General features: G+C 45.2%; 1 protein-coding gene across 7 annotated transcripts in view; it reads left to right on the forward strand.

The window, feature by feature from the left end:
• Positions 1 to 23,095, forward strand: part of PKIG (cAMP-dependent protein kinase inhibitor gamma) — a 97,547-nt gene that overhangs the window by 62,369 nt on the left and 12,083 nt on the right. For 6 of the 7 annotated variants that reach the window (XM_027622029.2, XM_027622026.2, XM_027622025.2 and 3 more), the window contains one exon: positions 13,838 to 13,907. The gene's annotated coding sequence lies outside the window, so the exon portion shown is untranslated. Of the gene's footprint in view, positions 1 to 3,953; positions 4,128 to 13,837; positions 13,908 to 23,095 lie in introns of those variants that run through there. The other variant, XM_027622023.2, reaches the window with a different exon arrangement.

Below are 23,095 nucleotides of genomic sequence, written 5' to 3' on the forward strand. Positions count from 1 at the left end.
TGTAAGTCTCAATCAATGTGCTTCTCAATTATGTCCAGAAAAAAATAGGGATCTTCTAGTTGTGTGACAGAGTGATTAAGTGAGTTTGAAATGGCATGACAACTGAAACTTGCCTTTGATAGGGTGAAGAGCTAATTGCATTTTGCAGCAGCTGTTTGGACTAGAAGGTCAGTAGTGGTGCCCAGAATTTATTCCTCATATGCTTCTTTCAACAGATACCAGTCATTTGCCAGCTGAACAAGTTCCGTGATTGATATGTCTAGAATGCCCTTATTTGTCAGGTGGAGATAGTAATACCTACCTCATAGGACCCTCGTGGGGGTTAAATGAGATAATTTATATAGAGCATTTAGAATATTATCTGGCATATGACAAACATCCGTTAGAAGTTTTCGTTATTTATAGATTTCCTTATTTTATTTTTTATTTTTATTTTTTTTGGATATAGCTTTCCTTATTTTAATAAGTGTCTCATATGTACAAAATGCTCATAAATTAAACACAGAGTGTTCCCATAAGGAAGCTCAAGTTCTAGCAGCAGAATAAGTAAGAGCTGCCCAGAAATAAATATTGCCTCTGCAAGGAGAAAAGGATAAGTTTCTTGAGAGAGGAACAGATGAAGTCCTAAGGAACTTCAGAGGGAGAGGCCCCTTCCAGACTGGGGTGAGGGGTGGGAATGAAGGGCAGCTTTGTGGCAGAGGAGCTGTCTGGGCCCTTCAGAGCAGCTCTGTGCTCAGAAGCAGCGGGAGTTGCCTTTCCCCTCAGATGGATCCGATGCTGCTGGCTGTGACAAACTGCCGGCCTTCCTGCAGGGAAACCCCTTCGAAGGCGGCAGAGGAAGGGACTCAGAACCCAGGCTGGGCCCCAGGCAGCCCTGGCGAGGAGCCTAGGCTCTGTCATTCATTCCGCTCAGCCTCGCGCAGGTTGGTCAGCCTCAGCAGCCCCCTTCGCTGGTGTCGCCGTAAGATGAGGGGATATTAAACCTCCTGCACCTGATGGTTATAAGGGTCCTAGAAGGTGGTGTCTAGACTACTTAGCACAGAGCGTGGCGCCAGGCCACAGAGTGTATCTGCCGTCATCGGTCAGAAGGCCAAATGAGTGCCTGGCGTTGGCTGTCCTCTCTTCATGGCTTCTGTCACAGATGTGCACTTATTCAGTGTTACAGGCAAGTGTTACAAAATATATGTGGTCGAAGAAAACAATATCTTTGTTTTAATGAATGGGCTCCTTACTATTATTTTTGTTCAAATAACAAAACATGATCTCAAAGCACTGAGAGTGATTTTGGCAAACTGACCTGTCCAGGGCCCAGCTCATTTCCTGATGCCCACTTGGGCTTCTGGGAAAAGGACACAGCAGATAACGGCCCCAGCCACCACCCCCAATCCCTCCAAGCTGAGTATTGCTGCTGAGAACACACCTGACAGTTCTTGGTGGGCTTTTTTGTTCCTTATTCATCCTGACATTCTCAAGAAATAACAGGTCCTTCTGGCTTCCTGACATTCTTGACTTTATTCATTCACTGTTACATCATCCTCAGGGTAGAGAATGGTGACACTGAGTCAGAATTAGAAAATAATGCCTTTAGGATGTTGCAGCTTATTTTTGTAAGTTTTTTTTCCCAAATATTTTTGAACTTGTAGTATGTGCCAGGCACTTAATCCAAAGAACCTTGTAGGGTAAGTGCTATTATTATTCTCACTTTACACAGAAGTTAACTTGGCCAAGGTCATCCACTGCTGGAAGGTCCAGGGATGGGAAGGAAACCCGGGTTTTTCTGAGCTGGCAACAGGCTCAGAGTTAACAGGCTGGAGTTCTTTTCATTCCACTACGGCCCCACACCAGCTTGTGGGAAAGCCTTCAAATTGGCAAACTCCCTCCTAATGTATAGTCTGTTTGCTTGGTCCTTCCTTATTACAGCATCAAAGATTTCTGAGAATTAAAGTTTTTGTTAAGTCACAAACTCCCACAGTCTCACCCCCACCTATAAGTAGCTTCTTCTTTCTCAAAAGAACTCCAATCCCAACTTCCCATCTAAGAGGTTTAAGACAAATCAGATCTGCCTCTTGGAGGGAGGGGTGACTAAAGCCAAGACTTCCTTCAGGTCACATGGTATTTGGGTAGCAAAGCAAGTAAGTATCCCCTCTACCTAGTGGCCTTTAGTGTTTCCTTTAGGCAGTAGATTGACTGTCTCTCCTCTCCCCTGGCCTGGCTGAACCTATCCCTTCCCCATTTGTTTCAATAAGTTTAGCTCATTTTTCTAAGTAGAAATGATCCCATTTAGAAATAGCATTGGCATGTGTGTGGCATGTGTGCTGGCCTAAGTAGGAGTTAAAGACTCAGTTTCCAAATCTGACCCTTTAATCTTGAGCTGTGTGACTTTGGGCATATCACTTGACTTCTCTCTGTTTCATTTTCCTACCCAGGAAAAGCAGACTAATAATTCAGCCCCTGGGTACTAATGCTCCTAAAATGAGAATCAGATGAGATTATGTATGACAATGAAGCTACCATCTATCAACACTTAGTATGTACAGATACTTTCAGTTCCCTTGCATGTGTTCTTCAATTCTGACAATCCTGAAAGGGAGGCCCTATTACTCCATTTTACAGTTAAAAAATAAAGTTCAGAGGGGCGCCTGGGTGGCTCAGTCCTTAAGCGCCTGCCTTCGGCTCAGGTCATGATCCCAGGGTCTTGGGATCGAGCCCCGCATCGGGCTCCCTGCTCGGCGGGAAGCCTGCTTCTCCCTCTCCCAGTCCCCCTGCTGTGTTCCCTCTCACTGTCTCTCTCTGTCAAATAAATAAATAAAATCTTTAAAAAAAAGTTCAGGGAAGTGAAGTCACACAGGACTCAGATCCATATCTCTGGTTCCCAAATTGATGTTCATAAGCAATAGACGTGTTACACTGCTTCCCTCTGTACACAGAAGTACAGAAGTTTCATTTGTCTTCCCCTGCAAGCACTCTACAAATGCAAGAGGTTATTATGGTCTCTCCTGATCACTGCTGTTCCACGTTAATCCCTAAGGCAGTGCTGCCTCTTTCCATGTCCCCCAGGCCTTGTTCAGTGAATTCTTTGGGATTTTCTCCCAGAGAAACAGTTCAGCTCCACCACAACGGGGGTCGAAGGAACCAGGCTGAGCCTGGCATTGTGGACATTGGCCTTCTGACCTGTCAGGGTTCTTCCTCCCTCAAGCATGTAATCAGCCAGCTTGTAGTAAAATTCTTTTATGTTACATTTGTTGATAAGCTCCTCAGTCACTGAATTTCAGAAGTGGAAGACCCCAAAGCCATCATTTTATTGATGGGGAAACTGAGGTCGAGGGAGAGAGATGACTTGAGGCCATTATTCAGTTAGGACTGTGATTGAGACCAGAACCGAGTTTTCCAGGCAGCAGACCAGTGCTCCTTCTGAGCCTTGCACTTGGGCACGTGTCATCTCCCCTAAGTGAAGGGCAGACATAACACTGTGCGCAGCATGCACCTAGGAAACTTGGAGAAATTGAACGACTTAGAAAATTGAGCAGGAGGAAATGAGGGTGGGGTGGAGTGGGGATGCTGATCTCCACCCTAACAAGGGTATTACACACCAACGAAGTGAATTAAAACACAGCAAAGCAAACTGGATCGCTCTCAGTCAGCAGTGACTACAAGGCAAAGGGACTTAATGCCAGGAGCGCTGGCCCAGTGAGTGGATAGGAAGCCTTTTGTCACTAAGGCTGTGCTGTTGAAAATTGAAGGAAGGATGTTAGGCAAATATAACGGCCTGGGATGAAGTTACAGCCCCCCAGCTCATTGTCCAGAGGAAATGGATCTCCCCCGTGGACAGAGAGGTGGAAACTGAGCAAGGGAGCTGAGTGGTTGACATCATCAGGCTGAGCATTGGGTTACAACAAATGGGGACTTACTTGGCCCGAGACATGGGAAACACCCACTAAAACCTCGAAGTGCATTTCATTTAGAGACACACAGGGAGAGAGGGCAAAGAAGAATCCAGACTGCACCGCCGTCCTGGTCTGCTAATCTCGCCAACCCTCAAAAGGGAGGCGTTTTGAATCCTGGTTTCTTAAATTCTCCCTTTGCTTGTGGCTGAGGAGCCCTGGACTTTGGAGAAACTCTTTGCTCTTGTAAGTAGAACTTTATTCTCCACCGCCACCCCCACCCCTGGGGAGAGCAGGGCTCGGAGGCAGAGCTGTCTGGAGAGCTTGGCTTGCTTTATTTATTTATTGCTTTTTTTACAGCCGGTCGGTCACAAAGTGTCTATTTTTATATTATGATATATTATTGCTCTGAAAATTATGGCTTTGTCTGAAACTGCCTGGGGCTAGAGTCTGAACTCAAGTTTCACAGATGGGCTCCATTCAAATGCTGTTTGACTTTTTTACCCCAAGAACACTGACAGATCGGCTAGAGCTTTAAAAGCAGCCCCTTGCCCTAAAGATAGGTGAAGAAGTAAGTCCCTCCTTAGACACTGAGGTTTGTAAAACCTTTAGTTTTTTCTCTGATTACAAAGGTGGTACAAACCATTTTAGACACCCTAGAGAGAAATGTCTCTCTATGACATCTCAATTCTCAAGTGAATTGGCAATTCCTTGTAATCTTCCCCTCACAAATACAAGATTGGTATTATAAATGTAAGATACAGAAATGATCAGCTTTCTGAAGTTAGCTTATCACATGTGCCCCACTGCCACAGCAGCTGGGCGGACTCCCGAGATGGAAAGAAGTGTCGGAAGACTTTAACTTTGGCTTCATGGTCTTTTTATTGCTTCCTTTTTAAAATTTGCTGTTGATGCCTAGAAAGTAAACAGAACAAACGTGTATTACGTAAGCACTTCGGCATTTTCTTTCTTGGGGTCTGTGCTCAGGATTTTAAGCCAGGGGAGTCATTCTGTGCGGAGGGGAAGGGAGGGGCCTTGTCCCAGACCCCTCACCAGTGGGCGCCTGAGCTGACCGTTCTCCTGTGGTTTGAGGTACGTGGCTCATGGCTCGCAGCTGCTGCTGCGTGCCACCCACCTCCCCGGCTAGCAGGTGGAAATAGTTGGGAAATCACGGTTAAAGCGGAAAGACTTCAGCTTTAAGGAACAAAGGGCCACCCACGGAAACTTTGTGGCCCTGAGCAAGTGTTCCACACTCTCTGGGCCTCAGTTTCCTCTTTTGTACCTAAGTAAGGGGACAGAACTAGATGATCGCTATATTTCGGAATTCAGCTTGAAATGAACCGTCTGGATCTCTTTTGCTTTTGAGGAGAATCCTTAGGGCTTGAGGAGCAAAGTACTCTTGGTTTTCAGTATCCCAGAGTGGCTAAAAACCAGCACCTAGAAGGACAATTAAAAGAGGACATAAAACAGGCAACAGTGAGTTACTTCTGAGTTTTTATAGTTTTGTAAGGTTTGGTGTTCCTGAAGAAAGTCCGTGTGGTGTGCATGTGTGTGCACAATAGGGAGGGAGGAGAACTGAGAATTAACGCTATCGTATGTCTCTAAAGTGCTCAGCCCCACGTTATGCTCAGCCTTTTACATAACCTAAGGTGGTCAGTGTCATTGTTCCCTAACTCCACTGAGGGTTAATCTCCGGTATGTTCCCATATTATCCTGAACGCCTTCCTCGTGTTCACCTGAACCGTGCTTACGTAATTCCTGGCAGAACTTCATTCACTGGGTCTCCCCTAGACCACGTGTCCCCTCTCGTGAGTTTGTCTCATCCATTACCATAACCCCATTACCTGGTAGAGAGCCTGGCACGCAGGTCCAGAGGACACCGAGCATACTCAGTTTTAACGTAGAGCCCACCATCCTAGTCCGTAGCCTGGCAAAAAAAGAGGAAAGGAAGGGAAAAATCTCTGCTGCCCTTCCTCCTTCATTTCACCTAGACACGGCCCTCTGCGGCTTCAGGACAGCATGGCTGGAGCCAGAGTACAAAGAAAAGCAGAAGATGTTGTCAAGTCTTGGATTTTTGAGTTGCCAGGGTTTCAGGTGTTGGCCATTTAAGGGATTTTTATCTTTAAGGCTGTCGGAGACTCCAGCCCTCAGGAAGATGCAGTATTTAAAAACCGCTTGAATTAAGATCATGGTTACCAGGAGGGTTCTCAAAGCCCATTGACGTATCTGAGAGTTTTGGTCTTCTCCAGCAGCTCAACCCTTTGAAAGTGGACCGTTGCTGCCCTGGAACCACCCATGGTCATGGGCAGTGGGCCTCCAGCCTCCACCTCAGCCCAGCTCCTCAAGATCTCCAGACTTAGACAATTAAAAAAATAACCCCAGCCTGGTTGGCTCAGTTGGTTAAGCGTCCAGCTCTTGATCTCAGCTCAGGTCTTGATCTCAGGGTCATGAGTTCAAGCCCTGCGTTGGGCTACATGCCATGCGTGGTGCCTACTTATAAAAAAAGGTAGTCCCTCTTCCTAAGATGGTGGTGAGGAGGTGATATTCTGAAAGGAAGGTACATGGTTTTGGGTTTTATTTTTGTTTGAATTTGAATGTCTTTAGCAGGTGTGTTCTCCAGTTTATTACTGTCTGTGCCATTTGCTTGCCCATCTGTCACCATCTCTAGTCTCATACCTGCCCCTTGGCCCCTGTGGACATTTACATTTGTGACCCCTGGGCTGGTGGGTGTCCACAGTCTCTGTCACTTCAGACTATGTAGAGTTCAGTGAGAAGTTGGGGAGGGTAGCAGAGCTCTGTCCTCACCACCTCCTAGTGAAGACATCTCAGACAGATTACCTCATAGAGCCTGCTTCTCTTCTGTGAAGTGGGGGTTGCAATTATACCTACCTCCAGGGGTAGGTACTACGAGGATGAAACAGGATAAAGCTTGTAGTGCACCTAGTTGGCACAAAAATATATACTTGGAATTGGCTACTTTATGGTTTCCAGAAAGAGAATGTTAGCCAATGTACACAGGCCCTGGCCCCCTCAGTCATAGGTTGGCATTTGTATGAGGGATGTGGGGTCATCTCTGAACTGATCAGTGTTGAAACCCTTTGGAGTTGCCATGCTGGCTCTTTCAGCCAAGCCTTAGCACCGTTTCTTATCACTCAGTCAGGTGCTCAGACCAAAAACAGAAGTGGGTGCTGTTCTCCTGGGACTGGAGGATGCTGGCCCAGCCACTTAAGGAAGAAACTGGTGTCAGGTGTTATTTTCTGAGTGTGACAAGAAGCTGAGTTCACCCAATTAACTGTTGAGTGTTTTCACAAGGGGCCAGAAGTGATTCCTAAGTGGAGACAGACATGGAAAATCTAAAGTTCTTGGAAACAAGTCATTAATCATGACCCAAGGCTGAGCTCACTACCTCCTGGAAATCTTTCAGAAAGGCCTTATGAAAACTTTTGAGCACCGCTCCTTCAAAGAGTGGTTCCTTTGGAAGCTGCAATGCTGAGGGATTCTGAACTGCAGATTAAAATGCATTCGCTCTTACTTGAGGAGGCCGGCATTTTCTAACTTTGTTTAAAAGAAGTCTCTTTAATCTTCTGAGAAATTACTACTCTTTAACTTGGCTTTTCTGAAATGAATAATGGACCTTCGGGGCATTCTAGAAATGAAGCATTGGTAGCTGATGCGTTCTTATTATGTCCCAGGGACCTAGGTCAGTCATTATGTTTAGTACTTTATAGGTGTGGTCTCTGCCTTTCAGTAAATTACACTGAAGGCGGACTAGTACAAAGCACGAGGGTGGAGGAACAGGGCTATGAGGAGACAGCCTGTGGCCTTGTGAAGTTCTCAGTTTATCAGGAAAGACAGGGAGGTGAATGAACAGTTGCAGTGGATCCACATCTAGTGGATGGGAGTCCTGGTCTTGAGCTGGTTGATTACCCCCACACTTCCCCTCCATTTCCTGATTCTCAGAGCTCTACCGGCGTCTGCGTTAGGGAGAAATGAGAGCTGCACCCTGCTGAAGCTTGCGCTCCTGGCACCTTCCTGCCCAAGGCTTCTGATGAAGGACAGGAACTCTTCCTCACAAATTGCAGGGGCCCCACCCTGGAGGACCCCGAGTCTACAATCCTAAATTTAGTAAGGAGGCATAAGGACGGGTGATTCTGCAGTCTAAGATCACCACTGGATTTTCTGCTGGTTTGTTTTTATAACATTTATTGAGGTGGGTTTTGTTTTTTTTCCCCAGATTACAAAATTAGAACATGTTCATGGAAGGAAAGCTAGACAGTACAGAAAAACAAATCATCAACCAGTGGTTTCATGTCTCTGATTTTTTTAATAAGGCTTGGCTAGGTCAGAGGTGAACTTTTAGATCTCTTACACACATTCCAGTTTGGCACCAGAAAGTTTCTGCCAGTGTGAGAAGCTCCCCCCTTTAGCGGTACATGCTTGTCTTGTCCTCACCCCCTGTCCTCTCACCCACACACTACCACTGCTCTTCAGGTTTCACTTCTAATATTCTGGGCAGTCTGCCTGTCTCAAAGGTGTTCATGCCTTGTACTGCCGCCCCCTGGGTAGGAGAAGCCCTTGTCTGTGGTCGGTTAGAGGCTGTAGTCCTTCCTTTGTACTTTCCTGTGTATGAGCAAGAACTCATCCACTGTTCAGAAGAACCCTTGTGTTTAGGCATTACACAAGGCGCTCCGGGGAATACCAAGGTAAATTAGACTTGTAAGTAGCTTATAGTCTGATAGGAAAAAAAGACTCAGATAACCCTCACACAGGTCATCGTGTGCCCCAAGAGAGGGACAGTGCCATGGAAAGCCTGAGAAAGGGAGACAGTAGCATTTGAATCAAGCCTTCAGTTCAACATAGTTTTAGCTAATATTCATTGAGCACCTCATTATCTGCCAGGCACTGAGCGAGGTGATAGGTGGACAGTATTTCATAAAACAAGCATGATCCTTCTCATGGTCGTTCACAGGAACGTGGTCAGGGCAGGCTTGTTTGAACAGTGTTTAAACTGAGATGGGGTGTCCATTAGGCCAAGAGCTAAGGCCAAAGGTGGGGAAGAAGAGCATTATGGGAAAGGATAATCCAAGTAGGAACAGGTACACGTCTGCAAGTGTCCAAGGCAGGAAAGCATGCGGAATGTTGGAGAGACTAAAGGGAGGCCAGCGTGGCTGAGCATAGAGGGGAAGGGAACTGAGAAAGAGGTGGCGGTTAGGGTTCAGAGAATTAGTCTGGGGCCTGATGATGATGATCAGTCAGTAGGCCTCTGTGGGTAGTATTTGCTGTGTGGGCGGTGGATTGAGGGGCAGTCGCAGTAGTCATGGGGAGAGAGGATTGGTGTTGTGTAGGACCACTGGGGGGTGGGGTGGATGGAAGAGGTAGATGGATTTGAAACTACTAGAGATAGAAACTTAATGGCTTCTAGTCTATACCAGACCCAGGGCTGGGCCCTGAGGCCGTAGAGACAAAAGAGATACATCCTCTGTCCCCTGGGCTTTAGAGGTCTAGTGGCATTGCAGGTTGGGTAGGATGTGGGTGGGCAGACCCAGGAGCATGGGATTGCCTTCCCATAGCCAGCAGCTCTATTCCAGTAAATGAGCAAATTTTCTCTCTGAGGTGGCATAAAATATTACTCCTAGACTACAGTTATTTTCCTAAAGGGCAGGAAGAGCTGTTCCTCCCAAGGCCTACTTTTATTCATTGGCTTGTCTGTAGTTCCCCTTTCTCCCTGTGATTTCATACCTGAGCTTCCTGCTGGACTTGGGGTTTGGAGACCAGAGTTTGAATTGCAGCTCTGTTACCAACTTGCCACATGACTTAAAAAGATTCTGAACTTCTCTGAGTCATTTTCACCTGTAAGTGGGAATGATACTGATCTGATACCTGGGTCATTGTGAAGATGAAATGAGATCAGGTATCTTAAAGTGCTCTGTAAAATATCAAGTGTTGTAGAAATGAGAGGTATCATTATTATTTCAATGCAATATTTATTACCAATGAAATAAAATAACAACAGTTAAAAGCAGAGCATTCCACCGGGGAAGGCCAGAGTGTACCTTGCACGTAACTCTGAAATGGCAGATTTGGTATAGTAGCTGTCCTTCAAGAGCTTGTTGGGAATGCTATTCTTCATCTCTTCTCTTTTATTTCATCCACTGGGATAAACCATTTCCTCTCCTCCTCCTGTCAGAATGGTTTGCAAAAGCAAGCCATTTCACTTCTCTGGATTCCAGAACCCATTTGATGTAGAAGCCAAAGCATCTGCTTGGAGACCAAGAGAGCCTGTGAGCAGAGATGAGGGGTTTGCAGGCCTTTGGTTCTCAGCAGCCAGTTCACTCCCAGGGGTGTATTTAATTGGTTTGTGGGGGGGGGGGGAAGCAGTCAAGGGCACTGAGCCATGGAAAACAGTCAACAGCACAGAACCAGCCCACACACCACCTAAACAGGGCAGTTTCAAGCCGAAGTTTTAGGCTTGCTTTTGGATTTTAACATGGGAAATTCTTTTTTTTTTTTCTAAGTAATATTTTCCCCCTTCTTAAATAAGAAGCATAAATACTTTACTTAGGAATTAAAGCACCCCTTTTCCCCCTCTATGAAGCTTTTTTAAAAAATTTGTCTTCCAGCTACTAAAATGTTCTATTTTGACCAAAAAACAAAGTGACAGTAAGTGGAGTTAACTATCCATGTAAAGATAAATGGGTAGTGTATAACATAGCTTAGCAGAGTTTTTCTCTGCTTGTCATTGTTTTTATTTTCATTAATTTTCCCTAAAGTAATACATATGCTCATTGTAACTAAACAATTTGAAGATGTTATAAAGAAAAAGTTATAATCTCTCCTTTCCCCTTACTTCCCATTTCCATCTTTCTGAAATCAGTTTGGTATATATCTTTTCTCCAAGTTCCTAGTGAAATGGATGTAGGGTTTGTGTAGATGTGTGGTTATTAGTTTTGTCAGAAGTGGGATCATACTTTTATTTTGTACTTTATTTTCCCCACCAGATAATACATCCTGGGTAGGTATAAATCTAATGCACCCTTTTAAACAGCTTCAGGGCTATAGACCTAGAGGTCCACAATATATTCAGCCATTTCTCCTTTGACAGATACTCAAGTTATGTTTTGTTTTCACTAAAAATATTTTATATACATATCCTTCTCTACTGGTGCTTTTGTTTCTTTCTTTAACTTGACATATGGTTGACACGTAATGTTACATTAGTTTCAGGTATATAACCTAGCAGTTAGACAAGTCTGTAAGCTACGCTGTGTCCACTACAAGTAGAGCCACCGTCTGTCACATGGGACAGTATTGTAATACCACTGACTCTAATCGTGCATTTATTTCTGTAAGTTACATTTTCAAAAATAATATTGTATATTAACATGCATGTTGTATATGTCTTTGACATTTTAGTAGAGAATATTCTATATAAAGAGTTCTGGTAATTTACATTCTTCCCAGAAATATAGGAGTACTTCCATTTCCCTAAATCTTTACCAATATTAGATATTCTTTCCCTTCTTCCCTCCTACCCTTTGTCTCTCCCTCCACTCTCCATTCCCCTCCTCACTCCATCCCTTCCTGTATCTGTACTGTTTTATTCTGTGACCAATCTCATGGCAGAAAATGGTGTCTCATAGGTGCTTGCCTCGTATTTTCTTTACTACTAGTGAGATTGAACATTGTTTCATGTTAATTGGCCACTTCGTTTTCCTCTTCTCTGAATTTCCTTCACTTTTTTCCTTAGGAATTTTTTGCTTTTTTTCTTAACAAGTGGTAGGAGCTCTTTATATATTTATATATTAAGGATTCTATATGTATTGCAAATATTTTTCCTAATCTATTATTTGTTTATTAAATTTCTTCTATTTTTTTCTCATAGTGTCTGGATTTCTTGCCTTGTTTAGTAATAATTTCCCCACCTCGAAATTATATAAATATTTTCCTAAACATTCTTCCAATACTTTTATGGTTTTAATTATTTAATCCTGAACCTTTAATCCCTTTGGAATTATATTTATCCGTAGCAGAGGTAGTGGTCAAGCTTTGTTCTAGATATGCCAGCACCATTTATTAAATAAGCCATCTTTTCCGTTTTGCATTGAAATTCCATCTTTGTGATAAATAAGATCCTTTCTTGTATCCATTTCTGAACTCACTGCTTTAGTCCACAGACCTATTTGTCTGTTCTTATGTTACAACCATATCTTTTTCTTAAGTCTTTATAAAGTAAATTTTTATTATCTCTTAAGACAAATCCCCTATTTACATTTTTAAATAATATTCTTTCCTATTTCTTGGCTAAATTTTGGGGAATTTATTATTCCATGTGAACTTTACAGTAATTTTACCCATTTCACTCTCCCAAAAAAGCTATTTGTATTCTTATTGAAATTTAATTAAAACTATGTAGTAATTTGGAGAGGATTAATGTTTTTGGATAATTAGACTTCTCTACCCAGGAACATGCTAACTGGTTTGAAACTTAAGTGTTCTATATTTTGTCATTTTACCTTAAAAGTTTTAAATAGGCATCATGGATATATTGTCTCAAACAGTATTCCTGCTTGTCCTGAATAAACAAGGACCATGCAAAGTTTTAGTTCTGATCTCTCTTTCATCCTTGACACTCTTATCGTCAAATACGTAATATTGTCAAACTTGTGTTTATCTCCCCACTTAGCTTTGTTTCACTCAATCAGTGTTTTAAATTTACCAATACACTGTACTTACTAATTGTGCTCACTGTTGATTCCGAAATCTCACTCACTTTCTCTGTTTGGTTTCCTTTCTGTTGGAGAATGTTCTTGGAGTCAGAATGGCAAACTTGCTCAGTCTTTGTCTAAAAATGTCTTTTGAACGCTTGATATTTTAGAATTCTAGATAGATAGCATGTACAATGATTATGAAAGTTATGTGTGCTCTTTAAAAGTTTTCTTTTTTCTTTTTTTTTTTTTTATTTAATTGACAGACACAGCGAGAGAGGGAACACAAGCAGGGGGAGCAGGAGAGGGAGAAGCAGGCTTCCCGCCGAGCAGGGAGCCCGATGCGGGGCCGATCCCAGGACCCCGGGATCATGACCTTAGCTGATGGCAGACGCTTAACGACTGAGCCACCCAGGCGCGCCTAAAAGTTTTCAATCAAGAGACGCCTGGGTGGCTCAGTCGGTTAAGCGGCTGCCTTCGGCTCAGGTCATGATCCCAGTGCCCTGGGATCGAGTCCCGCATTGGGCTCCTTGCTCGGCAGGGAGCCTGCTTCTCCCTCTGCCTGCAGCTCCCCCTGCTTGTACTCTCGCTCACTTTCTCTCACCCACTCTCTCTCTCTCTCTCTAACAAATAAATAAATAAAATCTTTAAAAATAAATAAATAAAAGTTTTCAATCAAAACAAATTTTTCATGTAAAAAGTCTTTCACTCCTTTCCCCCCCCAGTTTCCGAGTCCAGAGTGTTCATAGTTTGCTGATGGCCTTGTTCTGTGTAGATACCAAAAACTGTGTATGTGTATACAAATGCTGAACTTTTCTAAGAATAAACAATCATGTTCATATTTTTATTAAAAATGATGACATATACAGTTCTACACCACTTTTTAACAACAGAGCTTTCGCATTTTTCCTTGTCAGTACAACGAAATCTTTCTCATTCTTTGTAATAGCCACCTAGTTTCTCACCATATTTTGGTACACCGTAACTTAACTCTTCCTATTTCAGACATTTAACTTGTTTCTTCCCTTTTTTTTTTTTTTTTTGGCTATTACACAATATGTTTTACTGAACATCCTTTTAGTTATTGGAACATACCTGTAGCATAGATTCCCAGATATCTGGCTGACCCAAAGGATATGCACATTTAACATGTTACTAGATATGTTTAACTTGTCTTCCCAAAAGATTGTTTTAGTTTACAACCCTAGAGTGTGTCTGGCTCTAATTTTTGTTTTTCTTCTGGTTCCTTAGAATTTCCACACTGATTAGTCAACAGTGGAAAATCTGAAGAGATGCAAGTAGGAAAAAGAAACTAAACCAGGTGGGTAGTCACAATGCTCATACCACTCTACCATAGCATCCCAAGTGTTCGTAACCTTTCTTTCTGTTTGAACAAATAAAAGAAATAGGTTCCGAGTGAAATTAGAAAGGAATTTTGGTCCCATGAAGAAAAAGCAGGATGGCCCTTTGCAGAAGTTATATAATATCACACTGCGGTTTTACAGACCATTTCTTTATAGCATCAGAAAAACAACGTACTTCTAGCGGCTCCAAAGAGAATGGGTTTCTTCAGCCATCCACTTATGCTGATGGAATCGTACACAGAAGTTATTAGCAAATTTGGGCATGATGCCAACTTCCCTGTCCACCAGTTGTTGTAAAGCTATTTTCATAAGTCTAGGGCACATTATGGGAATTTTAATACTGTGATAGAGGAGCAAAAGCAAGCAAAACCCAGCCTGGAGAAGCAAGCACAGCCCACAGGTGTGATGAGGAGAGATGGTGCAGGTCCCTTCCAGTTGGAAGAAAATTGCAGTTCATGAAACATGAATTGCCTCCTTGGAAGTATGGCCACCCTGGGTCAGTGTTCATATTTAAACATTTCTGGCATCAGTTAATCATTTTTAACAGCCTCTGATCCATGGTTCAGCCCCCTCTCCTCCCCACAACCTGCCCACCCTCTTTCGGCTCTGTCTCTCTGCAGTTAGAGCAGAATCTCCAGCCTCTGTTTCTCAGTCCAAGGCTAGTAGTCCCGGGAGCTTGGGGGATTTCCATCTCCTTTGAATTCCTTCTCATGTCCTAGCCTGCCTCCAGCACCTAAGATTCCTCTTCTCTGTTGCTGGCAGAGTGAGAGTCTGTCTGGCCGCTGCCCTAGGGCTGGAACTACCCAGATGCTTATCAGCAGGGCTTCTGGGCCTTGCCCTACAGTAGCTTCCCGATCTACCAGGCTTGTGTCTTGCTCTGACTCAGTGCCCCTGGGAATCCCCTGATGCAGCTTTTTGCAGTGACTAAGATGTGGCCGTCAGCTCCCAGTATCTGGCTAAGGCCAGTTTAGGAGGGCAAGCCTCCAGAAGACCTCTGTTCCAGCTGCTGTGGGAGTATTGGGGCTCACAGCCACTGAACCTTGAGGATGCTGGGGTTATAGGAAGTCTAGAGCTGGGGTGTTTAGCCAGGGGTTTATGGGTAGCTTCTGGGATCCAGGATATCCCCTGTACTTATGGGTACAGTATAGATAAATATACTTTTCTGGGCCAAGTGTCCATAGCTTTGCTCAGATTCTCAAAGGTATCTGTGACCTCTGAATTTTAAGAACCACTGGTCTAGAGAAAGCCTAAAGTGTTGTAGACCACTGTGTCCCCCTGGGCACCGGCCTCCCAGATCCAGGATCTTGAGAGACCTCACCAGGCCTCTGGGTTTTTCTGTTTGAGGGTGAACTGGGACAAATTACCTAGTATCACTGATGCTGAGAGCCTTCCCATGGGATGTCCCAAAGTCCAATCCTGAAATTGCACTTGCAGCCTCTGTTCCATCTCATTGAACACAGCAGGTGTATTGAACACTCTGGGCGGGTTTTCTGGTTTCTGAGTCCTAGTCCCTCCAGGCAGCTGTACTGACAGTAGTAAGAATAGTGTTGATGGCTGAAATTCAGTCTGTCTCCCCACTGCCAGGAACAGCAATCAATGCTTTATCCATATCATCTCCTCTAACACCCACAGCCCTCCAGTGAGGTTGCTACTGCTATTTTACAAATGGAGAAACAAGCGCAGAGAGATCTAGTCACTCACCAGAGATCACATAGCCAGTAAGTCAGTGATATATGACCCATGCCCATGAGCTTAATCACCAAGCTTATGGTGAAAGTAAAGGGTGTCAACAGAAAAACTAAAGTAAACAGCAAAAACAGGGGGTCATTTAGTGTAGGGCAAACTGCCCTGTATACTGTAATAGTGAGAGCGTTGCATTATATGAGAAGAATTTCTATCCATTATATTTAGATAAGGGGTTTTTTTTACAGCTTTATTGAGATGTAACTCATAACCATACAATTCACCCATTTAAAGTGTACAGTTCCGTGTGACCTTCAGTATATAGAGTTTTGTGTCTTTCACCGTAATCAATTTTAGAACATTTTCATTACCCTTCACCTTCCTAACCCGCCATCCCTCCCCAGTCCTAGGCAACCACCGATCTATTTTCTGTCTCCAGATGAGGTTTTAATACTTATAAAAGTGACAGTGTGGGAATCTTGGTGATCTGGAGTGAGTCATTCCCTGAAGGATAATTAGACAAATGAGATCTGACTCTAACGTATTTTATAAATGGTTTTATTGGCTAAAAAGCTACAAGCGTGTCTTTGATATGCCCGAATTGGGGGTTGACATAAGCAAGAAACAAGTTTTTTCTGAGACCTTTCCACTTGTCGACAGTGCCTGTCAAGTAGGCTCTTCTCGGTTAGCAGCTGTAAAACAATGCTTCATGGGGCCACATTTCTCCGCTGGTGTCAGAACCAGTGGTAACTCAGCACAGGATCTTTTTTTCTGTCATCTGAATCCCTGGTGTGGTTTCTCGCTCTGCCTTGCTGTAGTTGTCGGTGTGAAGGCTGCTCATGTAGATGCCTGTCACTCTTTGAAATTCAGGAGACAGCATGCACGGGATCCTGCCAGGTCCTCGGAGGGCGTCCAACTGCATGCTCTCTTGAGCTTTCTCACGTTAGCTCCGTTGTATTATCTCTCCTGACTCATTCATTTATTCACTCTTTCTTTTAGAAAACATTTACTGGGCACTATGCATCAGGTGCAGTGGTAGGTGCTCAGTAAATCTGTGCTCTGAAAGCTCCTCATCCCCATTATTACACTGTGTGGCCTTGTTTCACCCAGGCAGGGATAGCCATTTGTGTTGAGAGAAGCCAGAGGGGCAGGGAGTTCTCTGATGGGGATGAGACAGATGCGGTATCATCCACATCAAGACAAAGCCGTCCCCAGAATGCACCATCCTAAAGGATGTGCACTGAATTGGGAATGAGGAACTACGGTTTCAAGTCCTGATTCACTCACTAACTGGTTGGGGGCCTTAGGTGACTCATGCCACCTCTGTGAGTCATGGTCTCTCCATTGTGAGGGTTAGATAATGCTGTGCCTCTAAAATACTTTCAGGACCATTGCTGGAAAGAGTATGCACTTAGTAACTGTTGAATGAGTGACTGAAGGAATGAGGGAACATTCTGTGATTCTCGGTGCTAGAGTAGAACTCAAGCAGGTCAGGTGACTAGGCAGAGGTAAGTGTAAATGAAGACAAAGGAGAAACCTCCCTTTCCTCTCCTTGGCAGCCCGCTCCTGCCACGTCAGCCCCTTCACCTCTCCTGTTCCTAGGGGTCTCTCACATCCTCTGCCTCCCTGAGCCAGAGAGGTACGCCTTTGAGGCCTAGAAACCAGCCAGTCCTGGGTGGGAATCTCCAGGACATCCCAGCAATGTGTAAAAGGGATCTAATTACACAGGGCTACTGGGAAGTAACTCAGAGGATGTATGGAAAGCACCTGTTACCATGTCCTGATGCACAGTATACACCCCATAAATGGTAGCCATTTTAATTTTCTTATTAGCCCCCACTCTGCCTTATACATCTTTTCGTCACAGCTCTTAACTACCAAGCTCTTTGAAGATTCTTAAAGTTTTTAAAGATTTCTATACAGAAGTGGTCCCTAAACTCTTCTCTCTCTCCTCACCTGGGCGGGCTCCAACACCCTCCCGGCAGTAGCAGAGGCACCCGCCCCGGATCCCCACCTGGTGTTACTAGAATCCCTGTGGGAGGCAAGGAGCGCAGCTTGAAATGGTCTCCCAGCGATCCTGGTAATTCTGGTATATGCCCCCCACACTGGTTACAAATATCGGGGCGTGAGTCGATCTCCCCAACTAGACCATGGACTTCTCTCAAGGACACAGTGATGTCTTAACCGTTCCTTCGTCCGTGGCATCTAGTCCCAAGCCTGGTATAGACTGAGTGATGAGTAAAATTTTGTTGAAAGAATGGATGGATAATTTATATTATAGAGATAATATCTTGATGCTTTTCATTCTCCACAGTGGATTTAGGAAATGCTTTTTATAGACTTCTGGAAGGCCTGGAGAGGTAGCATGGTAGAGACCACTCTGGCTATCCATTGCTGAATAACACTGCAGCCCCAGTACTTAGTGGTTTGAAATAACAGTAATAATTTCTTATCTCTCATGATTTCTGTGGGTCAGAAATTCGGGAACAGCTTGGCTGGGCACTTGTGGCTTGGATCTCTCATACACTTGCAGTCAGATGGTGGCTGGTGCTGGAACAGCTAGGGGCCATTGCAGCTGGAGGCTGCCGGCTGCATCTCTCTCCGCACCCTAGCAGGACCTCTCTGTGTGGGCACTTCATTGGGCCGGTTTGGGCTTCCTCAAAGCGTGGCAGCCTCCACGATTCCTTACATGCAGCTCAAAGCTCCGAAGACAAGAGTGTCCCAAGAGAGCCCATGGGAGGCTGTGTCTCCTCTCCTAACCCCATCTTGGGAGTCACACAGCATCATTCCTGTTGCATCCCATTAGTTAGGAGCAAGTCACAAAGGCCACATCATTCAAAGGATGCAAATTAGATCCCCCTCTTAATAGGAGCAATGCCCAAGCATTTACAGACATGTTTCAAAACCACCACAAAGACCCCGGCTTACTTCATTCCACATTTGAGACCCCCGGGGTCTCAGGAGGAGGAACCTTGCCCAGAGGTGCCCAGCAGAGCTGGGGTACAGGCCCCCCTCTGGACCTTTGGCTGGCCTGCACGGAAGTGATCGCACTTTCCTGCCCTCCGTCCACCATATGCCGGGGACTACCAGTCCCTGGGAAGCGCTTTAGCCAAGCCCTCAGCAAGTTTAGATAGTGTGTAAACAGCAGAAGGCCTAGGGACACCCAGCATGCCTGGTCCCCAAGCGGTAATGCAGCTAGACTTCTCCCCCTTTCTAGAGACCTCTGCAGAAGCACAGATGTTCACGGATTGAGGAGTTTGTATCACTGCCCCACTCCCCAGTCCTCCGTGCAGTACTAACACTGCCCTGCCCCAGGGAGAGATGTGGCTGCTGAGGGAGTGAGAGTTTTAAAATTTGTACCCCCAAGTAATTATTTTTCCATTGCTGTAAAGTTAGATAACAAAAGATAGAATTTGGTGGTATAATTCAGAGAATCAATCTAACATCACTGAAAAGATTCTGAAGCTTTTTACCTGCAGCTGAAAATTCTAAATAGAACTTTGCTTAAGTGTGGGAAAAGTATGTGTGGGTATATGTTTCAGCCAGCACTGTAGAATATTTTCTTGGGACTTCATTCTTTCTTGCCCTTCCCTCAGAAATGCCTTACTGTGAGGTTGGAGACAAGGGAGGAAAGGGAACGGACTGCGTTTAGCAAACGCTTATTGTGTACCAGCAGGTGCTGATTCATTTCTGTGCTTCCTAGCCAGATAGCACGGGCTCGATCCCACCCCATACTCGGGGAGTATATGGCTAGGGGGAAGCTCCTTAACCTCTCTGCACCTCAGCTTTCTCTTCCATAGAACACGATTAAAAACACTTTCCACCCGAGAGAGCTGCTATAAAATTAAATGAGATAATGCCTGTAAGATGCTTAGCATGCAGGAAGGACTCTGTAAATGCTGGCTCTGATTATTCCCCACAACCACCTTTCGAGGCAGTTGTCATACCCCCATCGTCCAGAAGAGGAATCTGTGGTCAGGTGAGTTGCTCAGCTGTAGGGCAGAAGCTGGTGGGCAGCAGGGTGGCTCAGTTGGTTAAGCGTCTGCCTTCGGCTCTGGTCATGATCCCAGGGTCCTGGGATCGAATCCCGCATCGGGCTCCCTGCTCAGTGGGGAATCTGCTTCTCCCTTTCCCTCTGCCCCTCCCCTCTGCTCATGCTCTCTCTCTCTCTCTCTCACTCACTCTCTCTCTCTCTCAAAATAAAATCTTTAAAAAAGAAGAAGCTGGTGACTCAGCCCCTGTCATGTCCACCACACTACACAAGATTCCAGGTGGCTCAGCCCCAGGCCTTCCCGACCTGCAGAAGTGGTGGGCAGAGGGGCTCTGGAGGCTGCGTGCCCTGCAGGACCCTCTGGTCAGAGTCCTAGAGCAGGAAAATTTGAAAAGCAGGGCCAGGAATCCAGGTACAAGGCTCCGTAAAGAGAGTAACAGTGTTCCAGGCAGAGAAAACAGTCTCATGAAGGCCCTGAGGTTGGGAAGAATATAGTTAGTTTGAGGAATTAATGAGTAAATGGGCCAAAAGACAGCAGGAATGAGAAGAAAGGTCACAGAGGAAGGCAGGGTCAGATCAGTGCAGGACTTCACGAGCTGGTGGGATGAGTTTGGATTTTGCCAGATGTAGAATAGAAAAGCATCAAAGGCTGAATGAAGCAGGGAAATGACCCAATGTCTGATATGCAGTGTCTGATATCACCCTGGCTGCTCGTATAGAAAATTGATAGACCTTGGGCCAAGGGCAAGGGCAGAACAGGGATGCAGTGAGGAGGCTCCCCCAGGGGTGCAGGTGAGGCATGACGGAGACCAGGTGGTGACCCTGGAGGGGGAAGGAGGGCAGATCCATGCTGAGCTTTGCAAGTGGAAATGATGGGACCTGGTGAGGGATTCATATATGAGTGGAGGACGAGGAGTCGTCCAGCATGATTTCAGGTTTCCAGCTTGAACAGTCTGGACGATGGTGCCTTCACTGGAGAAGGCTAGAGGGAGCAGGCTTGTGACTTGACATGTGAAGTTTGAAATGTGAAGGAGACAGTCAGGTTGGCGAATCTAGAGCTCTGGAGAGAGGCGGTGGGCTATATGGGGAGTCATCAACACATACTATTAAGGGAGAGGGTTAAGAACTTCCAGGGACCAAGAGAGAGAGAGAAGGACCCAAGCCTGGTCCCGATCCTGGTCCTAGGGGGCCTATAACACCAAAGTCCCTAACAGAGGAGGCACCTGTGTGGAAGGGGTTGTGACATGGCCCAAGATGTTAGGGGAGGCCCCTGGAGTGTGGTGGACATCTGAGAAAAAGGATGTCCATGAGGACCGACAACCAGGAGGTTGCTGAGGACTTTGTATGACTCAGCACCCTGCCCTTTCCTCCTCACGGAGTGGCCTCCTGAAGCCTGTGTCTGCACCACCTGCCCCTGGGGCCACATGGCTTTGGTCCTCCGGGTGCAGAGGCCACAGCCCTGCCTGACTGCCTCCAAATGAAGCCTCCCTGGAGGCTGCTCTTTGGGCATCAGGCATTGCCCTGGCAGGAGACTCCTCTCTGGTGACTCGACTCTGAGTATGCCCCTGAGGCACTAGATAGAGCTTGGTGCCAGTCCACCCCTTGGTGCAGGCCTCATATGGTTAGAATCAGCTGCCCTGCCCCTTCTCAGGTTCTGGGAGGTGCTGTTTGGGGCCCTGACTTTCCTGCTTGCCTCAGGGTCTCTCTGGTTCCGGCTGCCCACCAGAGGGAGAAGCCACTTCCCTTTGAATTTGAGGAATGCCGGCTCGGTAGACCCTGGTATTTCCATCAGGTTTCCACAGCCCTTTCTTCCCTCGGAGAAGCCTTTGAGTGCATTTCCCCCACCCCTGAGGAGGCCTCTCCCACGGGACCAAGTCTCACTCTGTGCCCTGTGTCCTTTGCAAAAGGGTTTGCTTTCTTTTTGTATGGTCTGCAAATATTTAATTTTTGAAAAGAAAAAAAAAAACAGGAAATGACCTTTCTGGTATATTTGGAAAACAATTTAGAGTTGTACTGGAATCTGCCTGAGCAATGAGGACTAATAGCTGCAGTCTTGGAACAGACCATGTAGCTCTTGGCCGAGCCCAGGGCCTCTTCTGTTTACAGAGCTGGGGGGAGTGTTAGAACTGGAGGGAAAGAACCTGTTCTCTTCTTCCTTTGCACTTATCGCTTATCTTTGATGATCATTTACCTGTTCAGTGCCTTTTTCTCTTATCAGATTGTAAATGTCTTTTTAGTCTCCAGTGCATACCCCTTACTGGCACAGTGCCTGGCATATAGAAGGTGCTCAGTAAACAATGAATGAAAGGGAGGAAGGAAGAAAGAAATGTTAGGACTAGAAGAGCTGTAGAGAGCATATTTCACCCTTTGTTATATTCAAATGGGAGAAAAGGAAGCTGGGAGAGAGGAAGGGGGGAATCACCCTTCAGCATGGAGACTGAGCCAGAACTTTGGCCACTGTTTTGATGCAGGGCCACACATCCTTTGCTCTTTCTGCCCTGGAATCTGGAACATCTTCTCTTATTTACTCATTCGTCAAATAGTCATTGAGCTTCAGGCATGTGCGAGGCCTTTCACATGTAGCAGGATACACACCAGCCAGGGCCGCACGTTCCCTTCAGCACTGTAAAGAACAAAAGAAGGAAGTATAAGTTGTGGGCCTTCTACGCACCATTAAACATAGAGTAAAAACAAAGGAGTTGAATGAAAATGTCAAGAAGACAGTTCTGCTGATAAGATTCCAATGAAAACAGGCCATACTAGTGACTTCTTAATTGCATGCCTCTTACATGCCACATACCTCATCAGACTCTTTACACACAGCATCTCTTTCAGTCTTCACAACAGCCCCCTGATCAGCAGGGTGTTACTGTTATCCCCACACTGCTGAGGAAGAAGCGAGTCCAGAGAGGTGAGGGGAGTCGTCCAAGGTCTCCAAGCTAGTGAATAGGGGCGCTGGACGGCATGTTTATACTAGATGCCTTCTACCACACCACACATGACAGAGATTGGAGATTTGTAATGTCACTGGGGCTCCCGAGGGGGCAGAGTAGTGTAGGAGACAGAGCTCTGGACCAAGAGTTAGGACCCCTAGATGCAAGAACTTTGGGCAACTCACCTTTTCTTTCTGGGCCTCAGTTTCCTCAGCTTGAGAGGCTTCTCAAGATGAACTCCAGGATCCCCTTCAGTTTGATTATTCCATAAATGGTTTTGAGATAAGTAGAAAAATTATTAAGGTAGATGTCTAGCTCATACCTTATAATAGATAAATTCCAGATAAATCAAAGGCTTAAATGTGAAAAATAAAGCCATGAAAGTGTAAGAAATAAATAAGGGAGAATTCTTTGCTAATCTCAGAGTGGGGAAGATATTTCTGAGTGTGATCCAGAACCACTCCCACTTGCTTGTGCATTCTCTCTCTGACAAATAAATAAATAAAATCTGAAAAAATATTTAAAAAAAGGGAAATAA

Source organism: Zalophus californianus, chromosome 8 (genome assembly GCF_009762305.2).
Source record: "Zalophus californianus isolate mZalCal1 chromosome 8, mZalCal1.pri.v2, whole genome shotgun sequence".
NCBI lineage: Eukaryota > Metazoa > Chordata > Mammalia > Carnivora > Otariidae > Zalophus > Zalophus californianus.